At 38.6% G+C, this 25,201-nt stretch overlaps 1 protein-coding gene across 1 annotated transcript in view; it reads left to right on the forward strand.

Moving 5' to 3' along the window:
- EFCAB7 (EF-hand calcium binding domain 7) overlaps positions 1–25,201 on the forward strand; it is a 1,599,470-nt gene that overhangs the window by 122,583 nt on the left and 1,451,686 nt on the right. The window lies entirely within an intron of this gene.

The following is a 25,201-nucleotide window of genomic DNA, read 5'->3' on the forward strand; positions in this document are numbered from 1 at the left end:
TTTTTTTTTTAATTCAAAATAATTTACAATTTGTGAGTCATATTTAAAGGCATACATAGTCTGTAATGTATAAAGCTGTTGTGCAGGGTTAAGTCAGAAAAATGCCTACACTGTCTTCATATACTTCAGACATACTGAGCACATAACCTCAGTGATTCAGCAGATCACAGTACGCATGGGTGACACTATGCTAATAGCCAACTTATCTTGCATAATGCTTGTTGCACGATTTAAAGTGTCTAGCCTGTGGTCTAAACAAATGTGAACCCACAACCTTACTTTTCATATGTGGAAGGCTGCTATCTTTTAGTAAATCCCTTATTGCAATGTTAAAACAGTAAGAAAATCAAACCAGTGTACAGGCATAGCTTTGTGAGATTCCCATATAAGCATATAGAGAACCACATTTGACCTCAGTGTATGATCTGCAGTGTTCTTGCATATGTGTTTAATAATATTTTTGTACACACACCTGCATTGAAGCATACACAAAACAATCTGAAAAGGCAGCATATAGACATGGATAGAGTGTGACCAATACAACATAGTCCACTGATCCCAGAGAGCGTTCTGCAGATATTGCAGGACAGTGTAGCCATCCAAATGACATAGTCATGCCTTGTAAAGTATCAAGGCACTCATGTAAACAATTAAACTAGAAAAAAGAATATTAATATGAAAAATCTGAGGAGTAGGCAGACCAACCAATTTGCTTCTGAATTTTGTACTCTATCTAATGGCTGTGAATCATAGAAGTTACAAGGTAACTGGGTCCTGTGCCTGTGAAAGGGTAAATGTTGCTTAAAGGAGAACCTCACCCACATACTAAAAAACATGTTTATTTCATCATGGTTTGGTGTTTCCTACATTTTAACACCACTCTGGGACTATTTACAGGTTTTTAACTATTTCTATATGTAATTCTGAGTCTGACCACATGGGTGCTCGCATCTTGAAGTAATTCTGATTGTTTAGTCTTCCTCTAGGTATCCCACAATGCAGTGCTTGTCTGTAAAAATTACATTACACAGGCCTCTTGCTTCCTAAAGCTCCTATCTCTGCATTTAATTTTACGTGCATACACTGCTGTCTTTCAGTCAGTTAGTTTTAAGTAACATTTCATGCCATTCAGTGACTACTTAAAACACAAACAGTACAAATACCACAAAACAGACTTTCAAAGTGCTTTTTATAGCTGCTTCTTTTGAAAATGGCTAAACTGCAGTCTTTTGTGAAGCCTGAATTGTATTACTTTGACTCATCTCCCATCCCCCTTCCCACCTAACTTCCCTAGCTGTCAAAATGCTAAGGTAATTTGAGGGGTTACCTGCAGTGATTGACAGCTCACAGCAGGAGACTTGGCTCATGTGCTGTTTTCTTGTTCTAGCCTTTACTTTCTGTATGGGTAGGGGAAGGACCAGGGAGCTGTGACATCACCGCATGGGTGGGTTTTTAAGGTAGTAGTGGTGATGTCAGTTTGGGGAGGGAAGTGGCAAGAAAACTAATTGTATTCAGTGGCCTTGATTACATCAGTGAATTAGAGATTGCAGCACTGAGGGACAAAAGTTTTTTGAAAGCGAAACTATCACAGTACATTAAGGTACTGTTCTACTGGAGAGAAACAGTCAATTTAAAATATTTTAAGTGCTGTATTGTTGTTTATTCATAGCAAGGACAGAAAATAGGGAGAAAAAAGACAGAGAAGTTGAGCATTTAATAATAGAATCCCATTGTTGTCCTTTAACAAATCTGTTTTCCCCATTGTGTTTTATTTCCTGAAGCAGGTTTAGATCCCTGGTACTGGTGTTAGTGGGATAGTTTGATTTGCAGAGATATAAGAGGTTTTGGACTACTAGATCCTTAACAGTCTGAAAGGAAATGCACAGACTGGCCCTAAGGAGTCTGTAGGACACTGAATAATGAAGCAGTGCTTCCACTCTCTCCTGCTAGCTTCTGTCTTTTAAGGTAGTAATCATTTTAGTTAGGAACTTCCAGGATCTTTGCAGTTGCTTGATATTCCTGGTAAGATATATCCCAAAAAGGGGTATTAAATTTAATAACAGGTCTAAAAAATGTGGAATATAGAGGGGTATGAATGTCCTTGGATCTAAATGAATTACCTTTTGCAGTCATCTGCACCAGGTAAAAGGATTTCCTAAACACTGTTGCAGTGTGATGTTCTACCCATATTCCAAGATTTCTCACCACACTTTCATTATGAAGCAAGGTGTTATCTATGCTATAAGATGAATCAAGGGATAGTTTACCAAATGTGACAATTATTGCACATTTTAGCATTTAGTTTTAACCTATTGTTTGAGAACTAGAGAGTTCAAAAATAGTTCTAGATGGAGATTTTGCATTTTGCAACTTGAGAATGATACAAGGTTTGTAGTCATTCACAGACTTAGTTAACCATAAATCCCCATTTGTAATTTGGAGATCCACAAAGTAGATGCCTGATAGTAGGGGTCTGAGCATGGAGCCTTGAGGAGTACTGCTGTTCAGCTTCATGTTTACTGAGGACACACCCGCAGCCCTCACTAGAGTGTGTTTGCTATCCACCTAACTCCATAAGGGTCAGTTTGGAGTTCATTCAGCTTGTTTATAACATTAACATGTGTTATGGTGTCAAAAACCTTAGGTCATGGTTTGCTGTATGGGCAGCATGACTACTATTAATGGCTTGTGTTACTCTCTCAAAGAAGTTGACCAGATTCATTAGACAGGCTCTCCCCTTAAGCCAAACTGCTGAGGGTCAAGCCTTATAATATTTTTGATATAATAGTTAATTAGCTCAGCTGTAGTATGGTCCATGACTTTGCAAATGAGACTAGTCAGGCTAATGGGTTTGTAGTTTCAGGGGTTAGTTATGGTTCTACCTTTAAGTGGCACCACTACAACTATGTGTCATACTTTGGGAACAAAACTAATGGCTAAGCTGCATTGAATAGCTGTAGGGGGAGGTCAACTAGGTCATATTTTATATAGTTTATCATGCAAGCAGTTATATTATCAGACCCCATGGATGATTTACTTTTAGTTTTGGAGAGTACCTTTATCAAGTGTTTATTGGAGGTTTGAGATTCTGTAGGATATATTGGCTTTGTTTAGATTTGGAGGTGAAATCTGTACTGAACTTGTTTTATATAGTATGTTGGCTGCATCTACTGTATCCAAGTAGGGAGTGTCATTTTGAATAAATTCTGAGCAATGTTTGGTGTTATTCCTTGGTTTCCTAATGTAGCTAAAGAATAATGTGTGATTGCTTTTAGCTTCTGATGCTAGTCTAGATTCATGGGATGCCTTTGTATTCCAGTTGCCATTTTTTTAGTTCCTTCGATAGCTTTTTAATGTTAACCTGATTTGAGTTTTTTTTTTTGTTTGTTTTTGCTTTACAGTTTGAGAAGCTTATTTTTTATTTATGTATGTGGACCACCAGGCTGGTTTACTTTTAAATGTCCCAGTTTGTTTGTTTCTGGCAGGGACCGTCAAGTCAGTACACATAGTTTGTTGCTAATTCGCTACTTGCTGTGTCAGTATCTTAGGTAATACAGTTAAACTTGAATTTTGAAACTTCATCATAGAATTGTAGAAAGTTTATACTTTTGAAGTCTGTGAACATTGTGGTTTGCAGATTTCAAAGGAAAATATTACCAGTTTGTGATCATATTTGACTGGAGATGGGAGAACCAGTAGGATAGTTGATATTGATGCTATTTTGGTAAGTATCCATATTACTTTTTGTTATCCGAGTGATATGAAGTCTGAAACTCAAATGGTGTCGATGTGTCTGGAATGCTAAGATACCATAGAATACTGGCTGATGGTAAATACTTATTGATGTATTGAAAAAAGACCGAAAGAAGTGGAGTATACACATTTTTCAGTGAAATATGGTTCCTGGCAAGATTTGGGTATAGGTTCCATATCGAAAGAACATTCTAATATAGCTGAACCACAAAAACACGTTTAGTGATTGTGTCCAACCATACAGCTATTCCAATTAAGTGTTCTAAGCAAGTAAAAGTGTATTGTTATAAACTGTGGCAGTTTACAGTTTCTAAAAAGGAAGCCATTTAAGAATTGGGTACAAAAGATTTTAACTGCAACGTTATTAGTGTTGAACCTAAGTGGTAATGACCTTGCAAAGGACTGTGATACTTGTAAACTGAAGGTTAGAAATGTGGTCACAGTGAAAGTAAGTGAGATTTGAAGTAATATTTTTTCTACCTATCTAGAGGGCTTAAAGATTTACAAAAGCAAAAATGAGGAAGTGAATCACAATAGATTGAAGAGCAGTTGAAGTAAATTAGAATGTCTCTGCAAGAGTAATTGGAAAACATGAAAGAATATAGAGCAATGATATTAAAATAACTATTATTGATGATAACCCTAGAGGTAATATAAAGGATGGTAACTAAAATTAGGAATTTATGCAAATTGTAGAGTAGAAGTGGACACAGGAAAATCATGAATGTAATGATGAATTATTGCCAAACAGATTTTCTAGAGGGACTTCCAAGATGGCTGCAAAACTTTATTTCAGTTCTCCCAGTGTGAAAACAGAAATTCAGAAGAGAGAGACAGTAAATTCATATTTTTGGGTAAATTTCAGTAACTGGCTAGTAATTGCACTACCTGGATGCCATCAAAAAAGAAATTCAGAGGACCTGAAAGAAAATCAATCACAAAAGGTGAGGAAAAATACTGACTTCTGCAGCTGTTCAGCAAAAAACAGTATAAGCTCCAGCTTTGGTGCAAGATATGACTTCCAGTAACCTAGAGGAAAAAATGTTTTCAGACCTGATTTAAAATAAACAAAACACTGAAGAAGTATATCAACTCAAATGACAAAAGGCTGAATAATGAAGAGTTTAAAAAAGTATTCAGATGAGGTGATAAAACTGCAAAAATCAGAGGGCAAATGAAGAAAAGACTGGCTGGATATGAGACTGCTCAATAAGAGATGTTTAAAAAATAATAGATTTAAAGGACAGAGCACATAGGGAAAACCTACTGTACCAAAGAAGCTGGAAGGAACAGACTGTATTAATTTTATGAAAGAACAAATAAGCAGGTGGACTGGTATTCCACAGCAGGAGTTGTGAATTGAAAGGGCACATCATGTGCATACTACAAGCCTGGCCATGAGAAAGCAACCTAAATCTTTACAAGTGAAGATGCAGTCCTACCAGCAGAAGTAGCTGATCTTGACAAAACTGTGGCAAAAGGGCAAAGTACTAAAAGTAGGTGGTCAATAGAGTCTTTGCAGAAATTGATTACTTACTGTACACCGGGGCAGAAGATAAGTCAATTTATTCCACTAATCCAGGAATGTCGAGAAGCAGGTGAGAGAGTCGAACTGCTGTACCCAGCTATCTTCAGTGTATTCTTTCCTGGAGGGACAAAATGATTTTTTTGATGCAGAGCATGCTAAGGAAGAAATACAAAAGTTTGTCCAACAAAAAGTGAGTTATGAAACATAGGAATTTCTGCTTCTTGTTCTTCTGGTAATAAAGATCTGAGAGAGACTGTGCCTGTGAAACCTTTTCCAATGTTTCAATGGAAAATGCTTGAGAGAGTTGTCTAGAAGAACCAGGAGTACATTGGAAATGAAGCAGAGACTGGATTTGGGAGATGGAGATCAAAATGAATAAAACTAGCAACTCAGAAATTGACAAATAAATGTAGGATTGCAAAGCATTAATTATATTTTGAAACATGACAGAACAAGAAAACCTGGAAATATTGGACTTTTTTTTACTTTGTTAAATTTGTAGAGGACTCTAAACCATATGCCCTACTTCATGCCATTAATGTTTGAAAGAACATTTAGGAGTGGGATGAGGAAGGAAAGAGTTAATTGTAAGTAAAACAAAATGTTGTTCTTGTGTTTTTATAATGCATGATATAATCTGCATGCTGTAAAATAAAGTTTTCTCAGTTATTTTTGAGTGCACTCGAAATACTAAAGTAAACAGATGCCCCCTTTTTCCATTCTTTCTTCAGTTTTAAGAAATGTAGGCACTGCAGCATAAAAAAAGAAGAAAAGTCTGGACAAAAGAGCAGAATACAAGAAAAATATTGATCTGCTTGTTTCACTCATGCATAGGGCAATGACTGGATTAAGGCTCTTGGCTTGAACTAGTAACCAGTTTTAAGAAAACAACAAATCTAAATCTCCTTCTCTCTCCTGTTTCTACTCTTTGTCCTAGAGTAGTTTTTTCTCTTGGTATTTAGCCTCTGTTATGAATGTATATACTTCTCTCTATGGTTTACACTTACTTTTTAAATAGACTCTTCTTGAATGTTTTTACTAAAGTATAATCTCTCCAATCTTATACTGTAAAGAAATTTGAGTTAATGTGCTTACTTATTTATACTTTTTAATTACTAGAATTTAGAATAAACCTTATTTCTGATGTATTTTACTAACTAATTACTTTCTTTATGTAAAATACTTTGTTTGTATTAACTTTAATGTGGAGCTTTTCTCCCCGGGCCTCTGCTGAAAATGGAAATGTATCCAGTTGGACTAGCCCGGTAAACAAATGTAAAATAAATAAAAAAAATAAATAAATAAATTAAAAAGAACATTATCTCACAAATAAATCAGTGCTTGTAGAAGCAACTCTGTATCTTGTTCTCATGTCTCCATGGAAACAATTTGATAAGGAGCAATAAAAACAGGATACTTATTTTCTTTCAATAGCTAGGAGATGATGTTTTCTGAAAGAATTCACGTGTTTTCAAGACAAAACCAAACACCACTTAGTAGCAGCACAGGCTGTACCATGTGTCTTAGCATAGATAACCTTCCTTTGAGGTTAACCCAGGTATGTGGCTGCCAGTCTGGGTCAGTTGTTCCTATTAGGAGTGTAAAACTTAAATATTTGAAGATGTACATAGTTTTGTGTGTTAGTATTAAGTTAATAGATTTTCGGGTTGTATTGGGTGTGTGTGTGTGTGTGTGTGTGTGTGTGTGTGTGTGTGTGTGTGTGTGTGTTTTGGTTTTTTTTGATGACTTTCACTAAAACTAAAAAGTTGTTTAAGATGTGACATAGGCACAAATGTTTATGACAAGAAACAACTGTATAAAAGATCAACCTGCCAAACATTAGTGTAGGCTTGTAACATAAAACCCTGGAACTAGGCATATAACAAAAAGCTGTTACACATAAACAATGGGAATAATAACTTGCTAACATAATTTCACTTTCTATATTATCTTTAAATCTAAGTGTTCTCACAGATATATGTACAAAAAAGAAAGTAGTGAAATAATTTAAAAAAATGTAGAGCACAAATAGCTATGCTACAGGAAACACATTTGGAAAGAACTGAACATGTGGCTTTGATAAAGAAATGTTTTCAGGACGGATTTTCAGTGGAATACCTGGGACAAAGGAAAAGGGGAGTACTTATATTAATTGCAAGAAGAGCTCCAATAATGATAGAAGAGGATAAAAAAGATAATAATGGTAGAGTTTTAAAAATAAGGGGCTACTGGCAAGGGAGGAGGATTACACTGGCATATATTTCTTGTTTGTTTGTCTTTCGGCTTTTTCCCAGTTAGGGGTCGCCACAGTGGAACTCCGGTCCGCTAATGATTGGCAGTAGATTTTCCTGAACACCGAGGTGCCAGCTTGATGTCCAACCTTCAATGAAGGCACGGCCATTTACACATGTGTTTCGAACACCTACCCAACCATGGGGAGGACATGCAGACTCCACACAGAAGGCACTCCCCACACTCCAGCCGAGAATCGAACGGGAGAACTTCTTGCTGTGAGGCAACAATGCTACCGCTGTACCACCGCAGATTACTAAAACTGGCATAATGAAGCTTAAGAAAATTCAGGGTGAAATAATCAACTTTCAGCAGGGAATATTACTTGTAGGTGGGGACTGGAATTTGATTTGCAGTAGTGAAGATGTATCTGGGGGGGCAAGTAGGGAAACTATAATAAAGGAGGGTAGATTTTTGAAGAAATTTATGAAAATATTTGACATGGAAGATGTGAATTCAGTAATAGGAGTTGAGAGTGAAACTGGTCTAGACTAGACAGAATATATATGTCACAGGAAAATGTGCAATTTTGATACGCATCCAATAACTATTTTGGATAACACACCAATAATAACTAAAAGAAAAATACAGGGTAATGAAATACAAATGAAGCTGGTGTTTTCTCACCTGTCTGTTGAAAAGAAAGGAATTTAAGGAATAGGTAGCATTAATTATTTGGAAGTTATTAGAGAAATAAAAATGTCTTCTGAAAATATAGCCAGGGAATGTGATAAAACTAAAGTAGAGTTTAAAAATAGGATTGAAATAAAAGTTAAAGTATTGCAGAATAGGGGGAATCTCACAAAAGAAGAACAGGAGCAATTGCAGAATGCTAAACAGAAAATAGGGGAATACCTCAATAATATGTATGAGTTTAGGAAGATTGCTGTTAAGCAACTGCTTTTTGATAATAATTCCACAGAACAAAAACTTTTAGCACAACAACTCAGGCAACAGACAGTAGAAAGAGTTGTCGCTAAGCTTAGGGAGCCTATAACAAGGAGGATAACAAGAGATCTTGTAGAAAAACTAGAAATAATTCAAAAAATATATGAAAGTCTATATAAAGCAAAGGAAAATGGAAATCAAGGAAAAGGTACAAATGGAAATGTTTATGAAAGAATTAAATATGACAAGGTTAGAGGTAGACAAGACTCAATTACAGGATAAGAGGAGATGAGATAAAATGGTGATGTATAACCAATCCACAGAAAAGTCCCCAGGAATAGATGGTATTCCTGTGAAAGCTTGGAAACTAGGAGGGGAAAAAACTGATGAAGTTCTGAACAGTTTTGTTTAACAGTGTTTTAAGAGGAGGAGAAGCACCAACATCCTGGAAGAAAGTTGTGGTAGCTGTAATACCAAAAGAGGGTAAAGACCCATCAGGTCCAGGTTCATATAGGTCCATTCAATCCTGTACCATGATTGTAAAGTGATTATGTGTATAATGGCTGAAAGAATGACGAAGGACATGCCAAAATTGATAGATATGGATTAATGATTTTGTGGAGGGGAGGCAAACATTTGACAATATTAACAGAACATTGATGATCCAGATGGAAGCAGAAGGTAAGAAATATACCACTGTTGTTAGTATATCTTGATGCAGAGAAAGCATTTGAAAGAGTAAGCTGGGAGTTTATGAGCAGGGCAGTGGAAGCATTTGCATTTCCTGATAAAATTTTAAGGTTGATTAGGAGGATATATGAGGGCTCGGAGACGAAAATTAAAATGGATAGGTGCCTCTCTGATAATTTCTTGTTAAGCCGAGGAACTAGGCAGGGGTATCCTTTTTCCCCCTTTATAGGTTCATAGGTTGATACTAGGCTATCTGCCCTAGGGCATTTACAAGCCTAGCCAGAGTGTGTTTGGCTTTCGCCACCCTTTTTAGATTAGTTGACTGTGCCTCTGTATAGTAGGTCATAGAAGATAGCCCATTTAAGGTTAGTTTACCATGCCTCTGTCTAGCAGTGACACAGAAGAGATCTCAGGGGTAAATTTATGATCTCCCATACAAACGTCAATATTCTTCTTGAAGAGGGTCATTGAGGGGCTCTGTCTGACATGGATTGGGATTTTGTTCCAGAGTGAGGGGAGCCTCTGGGATATGAATCTGTCCCTCCAGCATGTTCTGTTTATTTCTGTGCTGAGGTTTAAGTCACTGGGCGTGTAGTTCTGATGGATTTGGATTTCTTGAGGTGGAGCATGTCCATTAATTCTGGGTTGGCTTTATACGTCAGGCACAGATCGCCTCTGAGTAGGCGGTAAGCAACTGAGTAGAGCTGGAGTTTCTTTAGCCTAACTGCGTAGGGCATCTGTTTGAGTCCCTTGATCCTCTTGGTGAGGTACTTTTGGGGTCTTTCTGGTTGTAGCAGGTGTCTGGTAAGGTACATCCCAAATGGGGCATTGTATTCAATTATGGGCCTGATGAGTGATGAGTAGAGGGGCACAATGACCTCTCTTGATCTAGATGTGAACCCCTTTGTGATAAGATGGGCTATATAGAATGTCTTTCTAACCACTTTGGCAATGTGATTGTCAAAGGAGAGATTGCAATCTACTTGGGTCCCCAAATCCCTAATTACTTCTTCCGTGCTTAATGGATTACCACCTATGTGGTAATTTGTGGGCACTTTGTTTTTCCCAAAGGGGATGACTATGCACTTTTTGGCATTTGGCTTTAGGCCATGGCTTTGGCACCAGTTATCCATCTCTGTGAGACCTTTTTGGAGGATGCTTGTGTCAGCCGGCGAGTCTATTATGGCCCCCAGTTTGCTGTCATCTGCAAACTTTGTCAGCCATAGTCCTCCTGTGTTGGTCTGTACCTCAGAGAAATATATACCGAACAAGAGAGGTCCCATGACTGAGCCTTGTCAGATGCCACTTGTAACTGGTTTAGAGTCTGACATGGCACCTGCAATTCTGACCATGTGGGTTCTATCCCTAAGCCAGTTTGCAACCCATCTTGTGACATAGGGGTTGATATTTAAGCTGGTGAGCTTATTTATGATGCCCGAGTGGGGTATTGTGTTGAAGGCTTTTGCAAGGTCAAGGTAAGCTGTGTGGACTACCTTCCCTTCTTCTATGGCCTTGGTGACTGTTTCAAAGAAATTGACCAGGTTCAAGAGGCAAGATCTGCCCTTAAAGCCGAATTGGGTAGGATCCAGTGTTTGGAGGTTCCCAATGTCTTTGTTTGAGTTCCATGATGATACGCTCCATAGCTTTGCAGACCAGGCTAGTTAGGCTTATAGGGCGATAGTTTCCGGGGTCCGTTGTGGCACCACCTTTATGGAGTGGGACCACTGTTGCTGTTATTTGCATTATATTTAGAACCATTGACGAAGAAAATAAGGCACTAAAAATTCAAGGATATAATTGGTATGGTAGCAAGAAAAGCTGGCTCTATTTGCAAATCAGAAAAGGACATTTCAGTGTTTTGCAACATTTTGAGGTAGTTTCATACCTTTTCGGGATACAAAATTAATGAAGCTAAAACAAAGACAGCAGTTATAAATTATGTACCCACACACAAATTGGTTCAGCAATATCCATATTTATACGGACCTGATAAAATGAAGTACTTAGGATTATGAATTAAAATGGATTCTGGTGTGGCAGCTAAGGATATATGGGAAGAGACTAAACAAAAGATATTACAAAAACTGAGAAATTGGAAGATCTGTTTTATGTATACAGATAGCAAGATACAAGCAGTTAAAATGTTTTTAGTCCCTTGAGTTTTATACACAGGTCAGGCATATTTTTATCAACCAGAGAAGTTGTGGATAGCAATTAATAAAGAGATGAAGGATTTTGTCTGAGAGGGGAGGAATGCAAGAATCAAATGGGATAAGATGATTCTTCCAGTAGAAGAAGGCAGTTTGGGATTAACCAATTTAAAGGGATATTTCAGAGCTGCACAGTTGAGGCTCATATACATAGCACACGCAGAAACCTATAATTCAAAGTGGAAAGGGATGATGACAAAACAGGGGGGATGCTGAAGAAACACGGAGAGATTGGGATTTTGGACACAGATCCTTAAGGGGAAAAACAGTACCCATACAGAATGTTATAATCTTATGTTGTCATTTTCATTCATTCCTCAACTGTTATGTTCAGAACTGACCCTCTGATGCAACTCAGCCTCTTCTTTCAGATCGTTGAACACTTGAACTCTTGAGCTCCTCCCTTTACCCATAATGCCCTAGTCACCTTGCATAGCTCTGATTTTGTTTGCTGCCATAGCATTCAGAAGTAGATCATGAACTCTCGAGTTGTGGGCTTTCAAATATCTTGAAAGTCTGTGAGTTTAGTCATTATTATTATTCCTTTCTCTTCTGTATTATTATACTTATTGTCTTTGCCTCCCTTTAACCTTTATTTCATTATATAAGCTTCTTTATCGTCCTATACTCTATTACCACTGTTGGTATTCTATTTTTTTTTTGTACTTAACAGTCCTACGCTTTTCCCTTTTCAACTGTTATAAATGAATGAACATTTTTTTTTTGTTTTGTTTTTTAATATCTACCATATCTTTCAAAAAGTGTCAGATAAGCCTTTAGGATTTAAAAATTCTGACTATGTGGGCCACCTCTGCCATGGGGACATCATCTTCCATTAGAATGCCCCTGGAGGAACAGTCTCCATGTGGATCTTGAAAGGGGTCCTGGGATTTCTTTAACCACAAAATACCAAACTCTGACACATTCTGAATGCGTTTATTGTTTAGGTCCAAGACATTTAGATGTGGATTGTGATATTTATAATGGATTCAACTCCTGTGCTCTACTTGACAGAAAAACAAGTTAATCCTTAGGGGTTGCTTCCTTCAAAATCTTCACCAGTGGCCACTGGAGCTCAAACCCCCAAAAGACTAGAGGAAAAGGAAGATTCCCTTTCCAAGGAATCATGGTGAGAGATCTCCAGAACAGACTTTGGCTCCATCCTCAGAGCCACCTGTTAAACAAGCAAAAAGTTGGATCCGAATGTATCAGATATGGAGTCAAGAGCCGACAAATCACCTCAGACCCATTCTCCTCAGTTGTTATCAGAGCCGATTACTTCTTGGCTCCCATCGCCTTTTCTGGAACAGTCTCCCCTCCTCCACTCATGACCTTCATCCACGGCTTCCTTCCTTTGGTCTTCCAGGAGCCTAGCCAAGGCAGACGTGGACAGGATAATGAGGAAGTTCCTTAGGATAGATACAAATGGAAGTCCTTTCGGCTCTGACCCCATTAGGTCTGGAGACCCTCCTTAGAGCCACACCTGCAATCATAGCTCCTTCTCCAATTTGTGCTTCAGTTTCAGAGCCGTTGGATCCAAAAGCCTTGGAGTTGTCTTCCTCAGATGTGAAAATATCGGCATCTTCAACTTCAGTGCGGTCTCTGAGCTGTCCAGCCCCGACTACTTTGGAGCTGGATGACTCTCAGAGATGAAGTGTTGTGGCCAGCTCTGGGGTATTGCATTTGACTCCAATGTTGTCAGAACCCTCTCGTCCCCTTGGAGCATTGGCATTAGATAGCTCACCCTTGTCTGATCTGTCAGTTTCTGCTTCTCCCAGTCACTCTGGTTTCAAGGCAGTAGAGAGAGCCTTCTCAATACCTAGAGTTCAGACAAGTCAGCCTTCCTCAGTTCTGAACTTCTCAATCCCATTCGATTTTTCATCTAGAGTCTCAGTCATTCATTCCACTAGGACAGCCAGCCTGAACCAGTCTCCAGGCCATCCAGCAGGGTATTGTTATCTCTTCTGATACCTTTCTGGAGCACTGAGGAGGTCCCCAGGAAAAGGAAGTGTAAAAGAGGGCACATAAACTCTCCACAAGTGTCTGCCACCAAGGACATTGATTTTGATGAAGATGAAGGGTCCCCAGATCACCACCCAATGATGTTTTATTTGGAGACATCTTAAAACTCCTAAATGAAGGGGTGCTTGGTACTCCGATAACCCTTCCCTAGAGGAATCAGTATTTCTGGAGGCCTTTGGGTCTAGCCTGTCTACCTCTTGGGTGACCCTACCCACTGATTAGCTCATAGATTTAATCTGTTGATGGGCATGGAAGGCACCAGACACAACTGAGCCAATTTCTAAGAGACCAGACAGGATCCAGGAATCACCTAAAGATAGACTATGCAGGAGTAAAGGTGTACCCGTTGATGCCAGGGTCATAGTGGCCGCCACTACAAAGGAACTAGCAGAGCAGAGTTCCTCTGTCCACCACCATAACAGGAAGTCTAGGGTGCTGGACAGGTTTGGGAAGTGTGTCTATGCTTCAGTGACCTTCAGCCTTAGGTTTCTGAATTATTTGGCACATTTCATGAGACTTCAGAGGGATTTGATCAAAGAGCTCTCCAAATCTCTCTCAGGTACCATATCCTTCAAGGTAGAGAGCACTATTTCCTTGCACTTGGCTACCCTACAGTCTATTTCAAATTCGTCCATGAGGTTTGTCTTCCACACTGCTGAAGGTGCCTCATGGGCGGTGGGTTCAGGTATCTCCATTAGGAGACATGCCTGGATGCACTTATGTGATTTTGCAGAACTCTTAAAGTCTTCATCAATGCTCCTTTTGATGGATCCTCATTGTTAGTCCCCAAAGTGATGAATCCTCTTGTTTGGCCCTGAAGTGAAAGTCATGCACTCTTTAGGTGTGAGCAGGAAGGAAAAACCCTGTCTATTGTGGGCATACATTTTTTGACTCTCCTCAATGGACCTTTTCTAGTAAACAGCAAGGCTGAAGAAAAATGTGGTTAAAGCAATCCCAGGACCTCTTTCAAGATCCACATGGAGACGGTTCCTCCAGGGGCATTCTAATGGAAGATGATGTCCCCATGGCAGAGGTGGCCCACATAGACACGGGTCTAGGGATACCTCCTCTGACAGATCCTATCAGCGCTCCTGAAAGGAGGCCCGACTGTCCATCTTTTCAGGCAGTTGGGGGGTCATCTATCCCTGCATCAGAGAGCCTGGCTAGAAATTGCAAAAGATTTATGGGTGCAGAGGATAATATTCAGAAGTTATATCATACCATATTCCTGTCCACCCTTGTTAATTTCAAAGAAAATCCATGATGTTTCACCCAGTCAGAGGGAAGCAGCAGCACTAGAAATAAACAAGCTGCTAGAAAAAGAGTCATTCAAGAGGTCCTTCCAGACCACAGAAAATCCAAAACTTATTCAAAATTCTTTTTAGTGTGAAAAAAGACAGGAGACTGGAGACCAGTCTTGGATCCCAGCAAACTGAATCAATCGGTTCAGCATACAAAGTTCCAGATTGTCACAGCTCAGTCTATTCTGCCGTTTCTGCACTAGGATGATTGGATGTATTTGATAGATCTTCAGGATGCCTACTATCATGTCAAAATGAATAGATGTTCCGGAAGATGTCTACACTTCTGCCGGGGAGCTAATCATTACCAATTCAAAGCACTGCTCTTTGGTCTCATCACAGCCAGCAGTGTGTTTACCAAGTGCATGGCTGTAGTTGTAGCTCACCTGAGACTGCAGAGATTCCGAATGTTTCCATACCTGGATGACTGGCTCCTGACCACTCTATCCAGGCATTAAATAATTCAAGCATGGGACTACTTACTCCAGCTGTGTTCTCATCTGCTGATATCCATCAATTATAACAAATCTCAACTCAGTCCAACTCATACTTTGGAATTCATCTGTGCTCTTTTTCAATACAGTCACTCGAACAGTTTCTTTCCCTTTGTCTTGGATTCAAACAATTCAGTTCCATGGTCAAAAAGATTATTCAGACGACTTCTCTTTCAGCCCATTTGATACTCCAAGCAATGGGATCCATGTCAGTGGCAATTACCCTTGTATCACTGGCTGGGCTCCATATGAGAATTCTTCAATGGACACTCGTGACTCAGTGTTCTCTTCTCCAACACCCATTATCCAGGCCAGTCAAGATAACTCAAGAAAGGTACCTTCTTTGGAGGATCCACTCCAATTAAATACACAAAGGCTGTTCCTTTATTCTTCCTCAGCCCAAGACCACAGTGACCACAGATGTTTCTCAAGTTGGGTGGGGGGCATTACTTGGGAAGGATAGTCCAAGGAACACGGTCACCCAAAGAGGCCATCTTACATATCAGTGTTCTGGAAATGACAGCTGTCCTCCTAACATTGCAGGCCTTTCAAGACACTCTCCCAACTGTAACTACTGCGATTCACACAAACAATGTATCAGTGGTCTGGTTACATCATCAAACAAGGGGGAACCAGATTTTACCCTCTATTTTTGAGAAGCCATGAGAGTATGGCAATGGGCAATATCTTCCACTCACTTTGTGATAGCAATGCATATTCCTCTGAAATCCAACATGATTGCAGACAGGTTAAGCAGGTCTATTCTGATGACTCTTGAGTGGTCTCAGTGTCATTGTAGTGGAGAAGGTTTTCCATTGATGGGGCCAACCATGCTGCACTCTCTTCATTTCTTCCCTTAGCAACAAGTGCAGCAGGTTCTCTGCCTTGATCCCCCTGTGGGGGAGTCCCTGAGAGACACCCTTCTTCACACTTGGCACTTCAGTCTACTTTCTGCGTATTCCCCCATTGCCTCTCATTCCCAAATTTCTCCAGAAAGCTTATCAGTTTGAAGAGCACAGTCATCCTCCTTACTGGCCTCGTCAGATCTGGTTTTCCTTCCTTTGGTCAAGTCTTCTACATCCACCATGCATTCTGGATTCAACTCCAGACCTTCTGTCTCACCCAACAGGCATGACTCATTTGAACATTTTAGGCCTCAAGCTGACCACATGATTTCTGCAGTTCTGTTGATTGCTAGACAGCCCAGGTTCTCCTCCTCCATCTGTCAGATTTTATCTTCCCATGAAGCTTCCACTAGAAAGAATTACAAAAATAAATGGAAAAGTTTTGTTTTCTGGGCAAAATAATTTGGACCCTTTTTCAACACTGATTTCTAAGGTTCTTGTTTTTTTAGCTACAATCTTCAGTGAAGGTGCTAGCTGCTCAACCATTGGAGCACAATTAGCAGCCATCTGCAACTTTCATATAGGAGTAAGGAACTCTAACTTCCTCCAAGCTTAAAGCCTTTCTCAGCAGAACCTATTTACTTAGTCCTCCTTTGGATTTCAGTGTTGTTCTTCAGGCTTTGACTCAATCCCCCTTTGAACTGACAACCAAGTATGAGCTAAACGTTTTGACCTGGAAAACCATTTCTCTAGTTGCTATTACTTCTGCCAGAAGAGTGAACTTCAGGCTTTATCTTCTAAACCCCCTTATTTAATTTTTCACATGGATAGTTTTTTTTTTTTTTAATGGATAATCCTTTTTTTTTTTAAAGGTAGATCTGAGGTATGTAAGGTGACTAGGGCATTTACCGGTTCTGACTCTGGGTTTAATTCGAGCTATTGATCCTTCTTGTAAAGTAGTTTCTGTTGAAAGAGGGATCCCTCTTTTCCTAAAAAAGATTCAAGATTCTGAATGTGAACAGGAAGATGAGTGGATGGATACAGTTTTACCCCTCAGATTTCTGATTAAGAATCAGAGGAGAGCTGTTTCTGGTTCGCTTATGAGGTGTTCTCTATCTCTGAGACTTTTGCCAGAATGTGAGTTGTTACAGAGGGATTTTCCAGATCCTACACAAATTCCTTCTGTTCTATCTGCTTTACAGGATGTGTGTATTACTGCTTGTAATTTTCATGATAAGTTAGCCAGCTGTTCCTAAAAAGGCAGATAGAATATATAAAGTTTTTCAGTCTTAAATTTTTCTACATTATTCCCAAGCCTGTCCCAGCAGCTATAGCTCTAGCTGATTCCACTGCTGCTCAGCACCAAGTCAATTCCAGTCCTACTCTTTGTGATAAGGATGGGAAACATATTGATGGTTATGGCAGGAAGGATATACTTCTATAACTTTGATTTTCAGAAATGTTGAATTGTTAGGCTATGTTAATTTGTTTTGACTAATGGTGAAAATATGCAGTTTTTTCTTTTGAATAAAAAACTGCTTTAAATAACCTGGTTTCTTCTATTACACAGGTCATTACTCATTGTTTTCAGAATGTGAATGACTCTGTTGATACTTCTTCCAGGGCTATGGCCACTGGTACTGTTTTGAGGAGGTCTACATGACTGCAGTCTCAGAACCTCCTATGTGATGTTAAAAATTAAATTCTAAATTCCCCGTGGGATAGAGATTTAATGTTTGGCCCCCTCTGCCTGCTGGGGTGATCAGAAAGGGTGATGAAAGGGGAAAGCTGATCCAGAGAATATTTTAAGATTTTTCCACCTGCCTTTTCCAAATTTCCCTAGGGATTTTCTATCCCCTCATCCAGTTTTGGCAAAAAACAGAATAAACAGTCTCAAGTAAAGGTAAACGGACGTTTAAGAAGAAATGGCAAGGCTGTTCCAACAGTCCAATAAGTCTGTATGACTATTCAAGAGACCTTGTGACCTCCTCACACCCTGGCCCCTTTTTTTTCTTTCTGAAAGCCTGAATCACAATTTTTCTCTTTGGCAACTGATAGTTTTGGACAAATGGGTTCTGAAAGTCATTCATCAAGGTTACAAATGGCAATAAGTTCCTCCTTTCCAGGGGGTCATTCCTCATCCTCCAGATCAGTCTCTTTTGTTTCGATTGATTCGTCATCCCATGCTATCCTAAGGAGTGATAGAACCAGTTCTTCATGCATGTTCCTAATGGCAAAGAAAGAAAATGCTTACAGACCAGTTCTGGATCTTTCTCTCTTAAACCTTTTTGTAATAGTGTTCAAATTCAAAATGATGTTACTTCATAACCTGTTACCTCATCTTCCTCTAAAGTTTCCTGGTAACACTAGATTTAAAAGATGCTTATAATCACTTTCCTGTTCATCCACACTTTAGACATTTCTTACTGTTTTGTGTGTCTGTATCACATTATCAGTTTTCTGCCTTACCCTTTGGGCTATCCACTACACCAAGAGTGCTTACAAAGTGTCTAGCTCCAGTTATAGCTCATTGCAGGCTACAGGGTATCCACATTTTTTTCCATATTTAGACAACTTGCATATCTTTGCTGATTTTTTTTTCAGTGTGTCAGGAATCTCTCTCTTGGGTGAGAGATCTTTTATACAAGCTGGGATTCCAAGAGAAAATTCATAGATTCATAGATCGTTACTAGGCTAATGACTTGGGGGGTGACTTTCTAAGCCTAGCCAAGTTTCTGTGAAAGAATAATGATGCCTGTATCCAAATAGGAAATTGAGGGCCAGACATTTATAAGCTACCTCTGTTCATAAGGGGCATGGGTGCCAGGCTGGTGTAAATTTCCTGTACCCCATCCACTGGTCTAGGTTCCACTTAAATTGGGTAATAGACAAGTCTGTTGTATAGGAGGGACAGTCTCTGGAACACATTTCTGTCTCTCCAGAATGTTACGTTTAAGTAGCAGACAAAATTCAGATCCCTAGACCTTGTATTTCTGGTACAGTTTGACTTACGAATATGCAGGGAATTCATAAGTGTGGAGTTTGTGGATGCCTTGATAACCAGGCGTAAATCACCCCCTTAGCAATCTATAGGAGACTTGAGTAGAGGAAAAGGGCTTTAAGGTGCTCTCTGTAAGGCAGGTTTGTTACGCCTTGTATCCTTTTGTAAGGAACCTCTGAGGTTGCTGTAGATGTTGCATATGCCTGGTCAGGTACATAACAGAAGGGAGCATTGTACTCTTATAACTCGTCTGATAAAGACAGAATACAGTGGAATAATGACATCTTTGGATGTAGGTGCTATGCCCGTTTATAAGTTATGCAACATAAAAGGATTTTCTCACCATTATGGGCATGTGGTGGTCAAATGTTTGAAATTTTAAAGTCTTTATTTACTCCTTCACACAGATTGTGTTTCTAGGATGACAACTAGTCACATCAGTTCAAAGAGATTTTCTTACACAGGAAAAATATATCTAGATCTATTTCTAAGGTTTTTCACTCAGACTTCAATCACTGCAAGGGAATATATCAAGTTTTTTTGGTCTCATGGCATCCCTGATTTTTATGATACCCCTGTAAAAACTTAACATGAGAAAGATGCAGTGATCTTTTTGGTGCATGCACCAACACCCTTTATCTTTTCAAAGCCACTGCTGTGGTTTGTCAGAAGAAAAATCATTTGGTAGAGACAACCGATATCCTTAAATTCAGATTTTCCCTGCTTCAAAGCAGTCGGTACCTCCGACATTGATTGGGGAGCAGTTTTGGGAGGGATAAAAGTGCATGGGTGTGGGATACCAAGGACAAATAGTCCCGGGACCACTTCAAGTGGTTTCAGACAATACCGCATTCATGTACATCAATAAGCAAGGGGGAATCTGGTCTTACCTCATTTCAGACTTGCCATGTTAGCTTGGGACATAGTTTCACAGCACAAATCTCACTCTTGATTCATCCAGCATCCTGTCAGAGCAAAAGAAGAGCTTTGAGCCCAAACTGTATTTTAGTTGGCTCAGCTCAAACTTCCTGATAGTTTGGGTACAGGGAAGGTGCCCTGAATCTTTGAAAGATGTCTGATTGTGCTATCCTTGGCAGGATCCATATAGCTAAGGATACTGCAGCAGTGATCATTTGAACATCTACTGTTATGATAAGGTTTACTTAACACAGTTATACCTTTTTGACCCTTCTGGTTCTTTATGTAGATCAGGCTTATATGCATCAACCAAGAGCTCAGAAATTGAGGAGTATGAAATGAAAAAGGAAATTAATTAGTTTCTTTGGGACAAAAAATATGGAAAGAGTGCATTGTGAAAAACTAATACTGACAAAGGAACAAGATGATTTGGGATTTCCAGATTTGGAGGAATACTGTAAAGCCACACAGCTTGGATTAATATATCTGATTTAAGATAATGGAATATATACTAAGTGAAAGCATGTGGTGGTCACAGTGTCAAGCGAGTTGATGGTAAAATCATATGTGGGCAGATCTAGGAAATGAATGTAAAGAATATTATGTATAGCTTTATATACATGAAAGTATTAAGCAAGTCTTTATGTTAAAGGAAGTTAGACACAGAAGAGAATGTCACGAGCATTTGGAGAAGGAAGAACAAAAAAAAAAAAAGAGAGAGAGAGGGATTTTGGGAACAGATGATAAAAAGAGATGAAGTAATAAAATGGCATGAAACTAGACCAGCCTTTGGGTTATTCAACTTAGATTATTTATTTATTTATTTTACAGTTGTTTACTGGGATAGTCGGACTGGGCCATCGGCCCATTTTCAGTGGCGGCCCGGGAAGAAAAGCTCCAAATGGAAAATGTAATAACCAACTTAACAGGTCAAATAGTAATTACAGTATACAGTATTTCCAAATACAGTTGCATAGCATACACCAGACAGACAGCAGAAATGTATTAACAAGTCATCTCATATTTAAGCAATAACCGACGACGTGGTGTGGTATTTTGAAGATTTACCCACGGTTGGTGTGATTAAATAAAGCCAACTGTAGGTAATTTCAATATACCACAACCACGGAGTCTGTTATTGCTATTATACAATGACATTATTTAAGAAAAAAAATACTTACTTTTCTTAAATAATGTCTTTGTATAACGGTGCTGTACTGTTGTTCTTCCATGGCTGGTGGTATCCTTCTGCCTTGTTTTGATGTACTGCGCATGCATATGGGACTTGCATTCCCACGTATACCCAGTACATCAATGCTTTGAAAAGGAAGCAACGGAAAAAAGAAAGTCTCCATTGCTCCGTTTTTGTTTTCTTTTCTAATTAAAAAAAAAAAAAGTTTTGGCTATATTAGGGGTAGGAGAGAGAGACAAAATGGAGGAAATGCAAAGAAAATCAGGTACATGTCTTTAGTTTTAAATAATGTACCTGATTTTCTTTGCATTTCCTCCATGCTGCCTCTCTGGTATGTCTGGAGTCCGGACTATAGACCGGGCCTTTTTCCGTTGGTATATTCTGGGATTTACAACGGGCACGCAGGTTGGGCTGGCCAATCAGCGTGCTCGTTTTTGAATATTAATGGCCAGTCGTTGTATAATAGTCATATAACAAGTCATCTAATATAGTGCAAACAGCAAGTAAAGTAATATAGGTACATAGTAGATGCAGATACAATTCATAAAGATTTTGCAGGAGATTCAAGTTTTAGGAAAAAAAGCTACAGTTCTTCAGCAGAAAAAAATTTCAGATACAAAAGTGGTCAGGGGAAGAGGAAAATTTTGTAGGAGGTTTGAGAAAAGGACAAAAATGCAAAGCGTGAAGGGAGGCAAAGTTAACCAGGGGTAATACAAGAACAGAGCCATTTATTGCTTAGATGTTGTTTAAGAAGAAATTTGAAATTGGAGGTAGTAGGGGTTAATTAGTATATGTTGATCTTGCATATACAGGGCTAACGTTAGAGTTGAAGGAAGCTGTGGGGAGATATAATAGTAATTTTGTTAAACCTCAAATATTAGAATTCATAATTTAGTCCAGAACAAAATGACAAACTGGAAAAGAATAATAAGTAGAAAGCATGAGGCAATATTAGATTTGAGATGACAATGCACTGTAAAGGTAAAACGAACATGGAGTAAATGAAAGATATTACAGATGAAGATTATAGGGAATTATGGCTTACTCTCAGATGCACAACTAAATTGAGAAAATGTAGTGCGTCTTTCTCATGGAAATGTTTGCACAAAAAAGTCTATACCCATACTAGACTTGCAAAAAAAAAGTACTCCTTCTGACAAGAGGCATATGTTGAAGATGTTATTGATCAGATTTCTTGGGAGCATTTATTTTGGGAATGTACAGAATTGCTTCAGTAAAAAAAAATGACTTGAATGATATGCAAAGTCTTTTACTTGAATGAGAAGTTAACATTCACAAAGATGTTTTTGGTTGGTTGGTATAACATGACAAAAGAGGTGAAAGTATTGCTGTCTTTAGTGTTGATAGTGGCTAAGAAAGCTATAAGTAGAAAATGGAAAAACAAAGAAAAAAAACATCACTAAGAAAGGAGAAAAAGATGATTACAGAGATTAAAAATGTGGACATAAACAGTAGAGATGAGAAACAGAACTCTATAGTAAAGAAATGGGCAGTATAGGATGCTGTAATGGAGTTTGAGCTTGAAGAAGATGTTGACGTGCGACTAAGTACCCGAGATCTATGTCTAATTAATAAAGTAGATTCTGATACAAGATGAGAAGTCACTGGTCCACTTGTTCAGTAGAATATTGAAAGTAAGACAATGTGGTCATGATTCCCGATTCTCAATTTAAGATGTGAATAGTTAGTCTGTGTGCTTTTGGTTAATGAACAGTGTTAAATCAAACATGGAATTAAGACTGGATGCAACAGCTGATGCTGATATTTGGATTAGTTTTCTTAACAATGGCTACCTGTTAATAATTGAATGTAAGCACTGACTGTCTGACATGAGGTTATTTTATTAATATTATATAAACATATAAACTATTGTATCAGGAATCAGTGCAAAAATAATATGTGCGCAAAGCATGGGTATTGCACAGTGTCAGACTGAAAAAAAAAGTTCTAATGAAGTGTTTGCATTGCCATAAAAAAATACATCTCCTACACAATTACAGCTCAACACTAGGCAGAAAGTGATAAAGCATCATTTGATGAAACCACGGTTGACTATCCTGATTGTAACTGTGTGTGTCTGTCGGTATAGTGATCGGACTTTGTTCGATTTACGTTAGTCCAAACACCCAATTCGATAGGATGAAAAGAATGAAAACAAAACTGCTGAAATGCACAACAGTGAATGCACTACAGTATTTGCTGTTGTGAATTTCAACATTTTAATTCAGATTGCACTATAGTAGGGATTGGGAAATGTACCCTTTCCCTCACTGTAGTGCGATCTCGGAGTTTGTATATATAAGTAGCAGGGGGTGTGGGAGAAACAGGGGGCTTGTCCCTCTGCAAAAATGTTCTTTGCTGTGTTTTACAGGACACTACACCTTGTGGAAGTGTGGAGAATGTTGGAAACATGTTAATTTCACATTCTCCACTTCCGTGTTCAATATATTTTGCAGTCTTTTTTTTTTTTGCTTCTTTTGTTTGGGAATGCGATAACTTGTGTGTGTGTGTGTGTGTGTGTGTGTGTGTGTGTGTGTGTGTGTGTGTGTGTGTATATGTATGTATGTATATATGTATGTGTGTGTGTGTATATGTGTATATATATATATATATATATATATATATATATATATATATATATATATATATATATATATATATATATGTGTGTGTGTGTGTGTGTGTGTATCTCTGGCACTAGTATGACTGTATAATTAGGTCCACACCTGATTGCCTGGCACCATTTGGTTGATGCAAACAACAGGTGTCCAATAGATGTGTGTAAGATCAACAATCTCCAGGTAAGACATATTCCCTTTCCCCAGGGATTGTGCAATCTCTGAGTTGGTATATATAATTAGAAGGCGCTGTGGCGGGTTAAGGGGTACTTTCCCTGTTGCAAAAAACACTTGCATGTGGTTTAGTGCACTCCAGGGTAATTCCTAGAGCATGCACAGAACTTGTCAAACTTTGTTGTTTCAATGTTCTTATTTCAATTTTATGGCTGTCAATCCAGTGGCCTATACCTATACCTGTGCATGTGTGTGTGTGTGTGTGTGTGTGTGTGTGTGTGTGTGTGTGTGTGTATGTATGTGGGTGGCATGTGTTTTGTTGACTGAGCCCTGGCTAATGCAAAAACAGTGAGTTCTGTTCACTAAAACTACTTTAACCAACAGTGGAATTTGCTTTTTTGTCCACTGTTATATGACCTTGTAGTTTGTATATAAAAATCTAGGTGGTTGGGGGTGTCCCCCACATTAGGGATACGGGGTGGCTTGCCCCAATTAAAAATAATAAAAAAAAAAATTGTTGTAATGTTTTCCAAACCTGGTTACATTTTTTTTTTATTTTTTTTTCCATTCTCTGAAATTACCTTCAGCAAATCTGCATGGATATAAGTGGTTGAATGTGCATTTATTAACACATTGCTGGTATTATGTTATTCGAGATTGCACTCAGGTTAAGGAATTTGCCCTTTCTTCACTATTGTGTAATCTCAGAGAAGTTGTATACGAGTACAAGAAGGTGCTGGAGTGCAAGTGGCTTACTTCTCCAAAAATGCTTTTATGTATTTATTTTTAATACATTTTTCTATAAGTTTTTTTGATCACTGTTAATATGATCATTTGAGTTTTGACAGGTACTTTTTTGAGGAATCATCATACACCCGTGTGTGTGTGTGTGTGTGTGTGTGTGTGTGTGTGTGTGTGTGTGTGTGTGTGTGTGTGTGTGTGTGTGTGCTTTCAACAGAAAGGTTACTGCAAACAAACACACAACAGTTTACATGTACTGAAGAGGCCGAGAAGTGAAACCACAGTCTGCTGTGTGTTTGTGTTTGCTGTTGGTAGCTGGATTAAAGAAGGTACTACGATTATTTTTGTTATTAATTATTTTCTGATGGATTGTATTGAGCACTTCAGTTGGTCCATGCACCCCCTTTTTTGTGTTACTTGTATAAAAATGTTTAGGTTTCTCTGTGTATGTAAGTGTGCGTTTGCATACATATATATGTGTCTGTGTGTGTGTATATATATATATATACATAC

This window comes from Protopterus annectens, chromosome 10.part0, assembly GCF_019279795.1.
Source record: "Protopterus annectens isolate FY-2018-M chromosome 10.part0, PAN1.0, whole genome shotgun sequence".
NCBI classification, from domain to species: Eukaryota; Metazoa; Chordata; order Ceratodontiformes; family Protopteridae; genus Protopterus; species Protopterus annectens.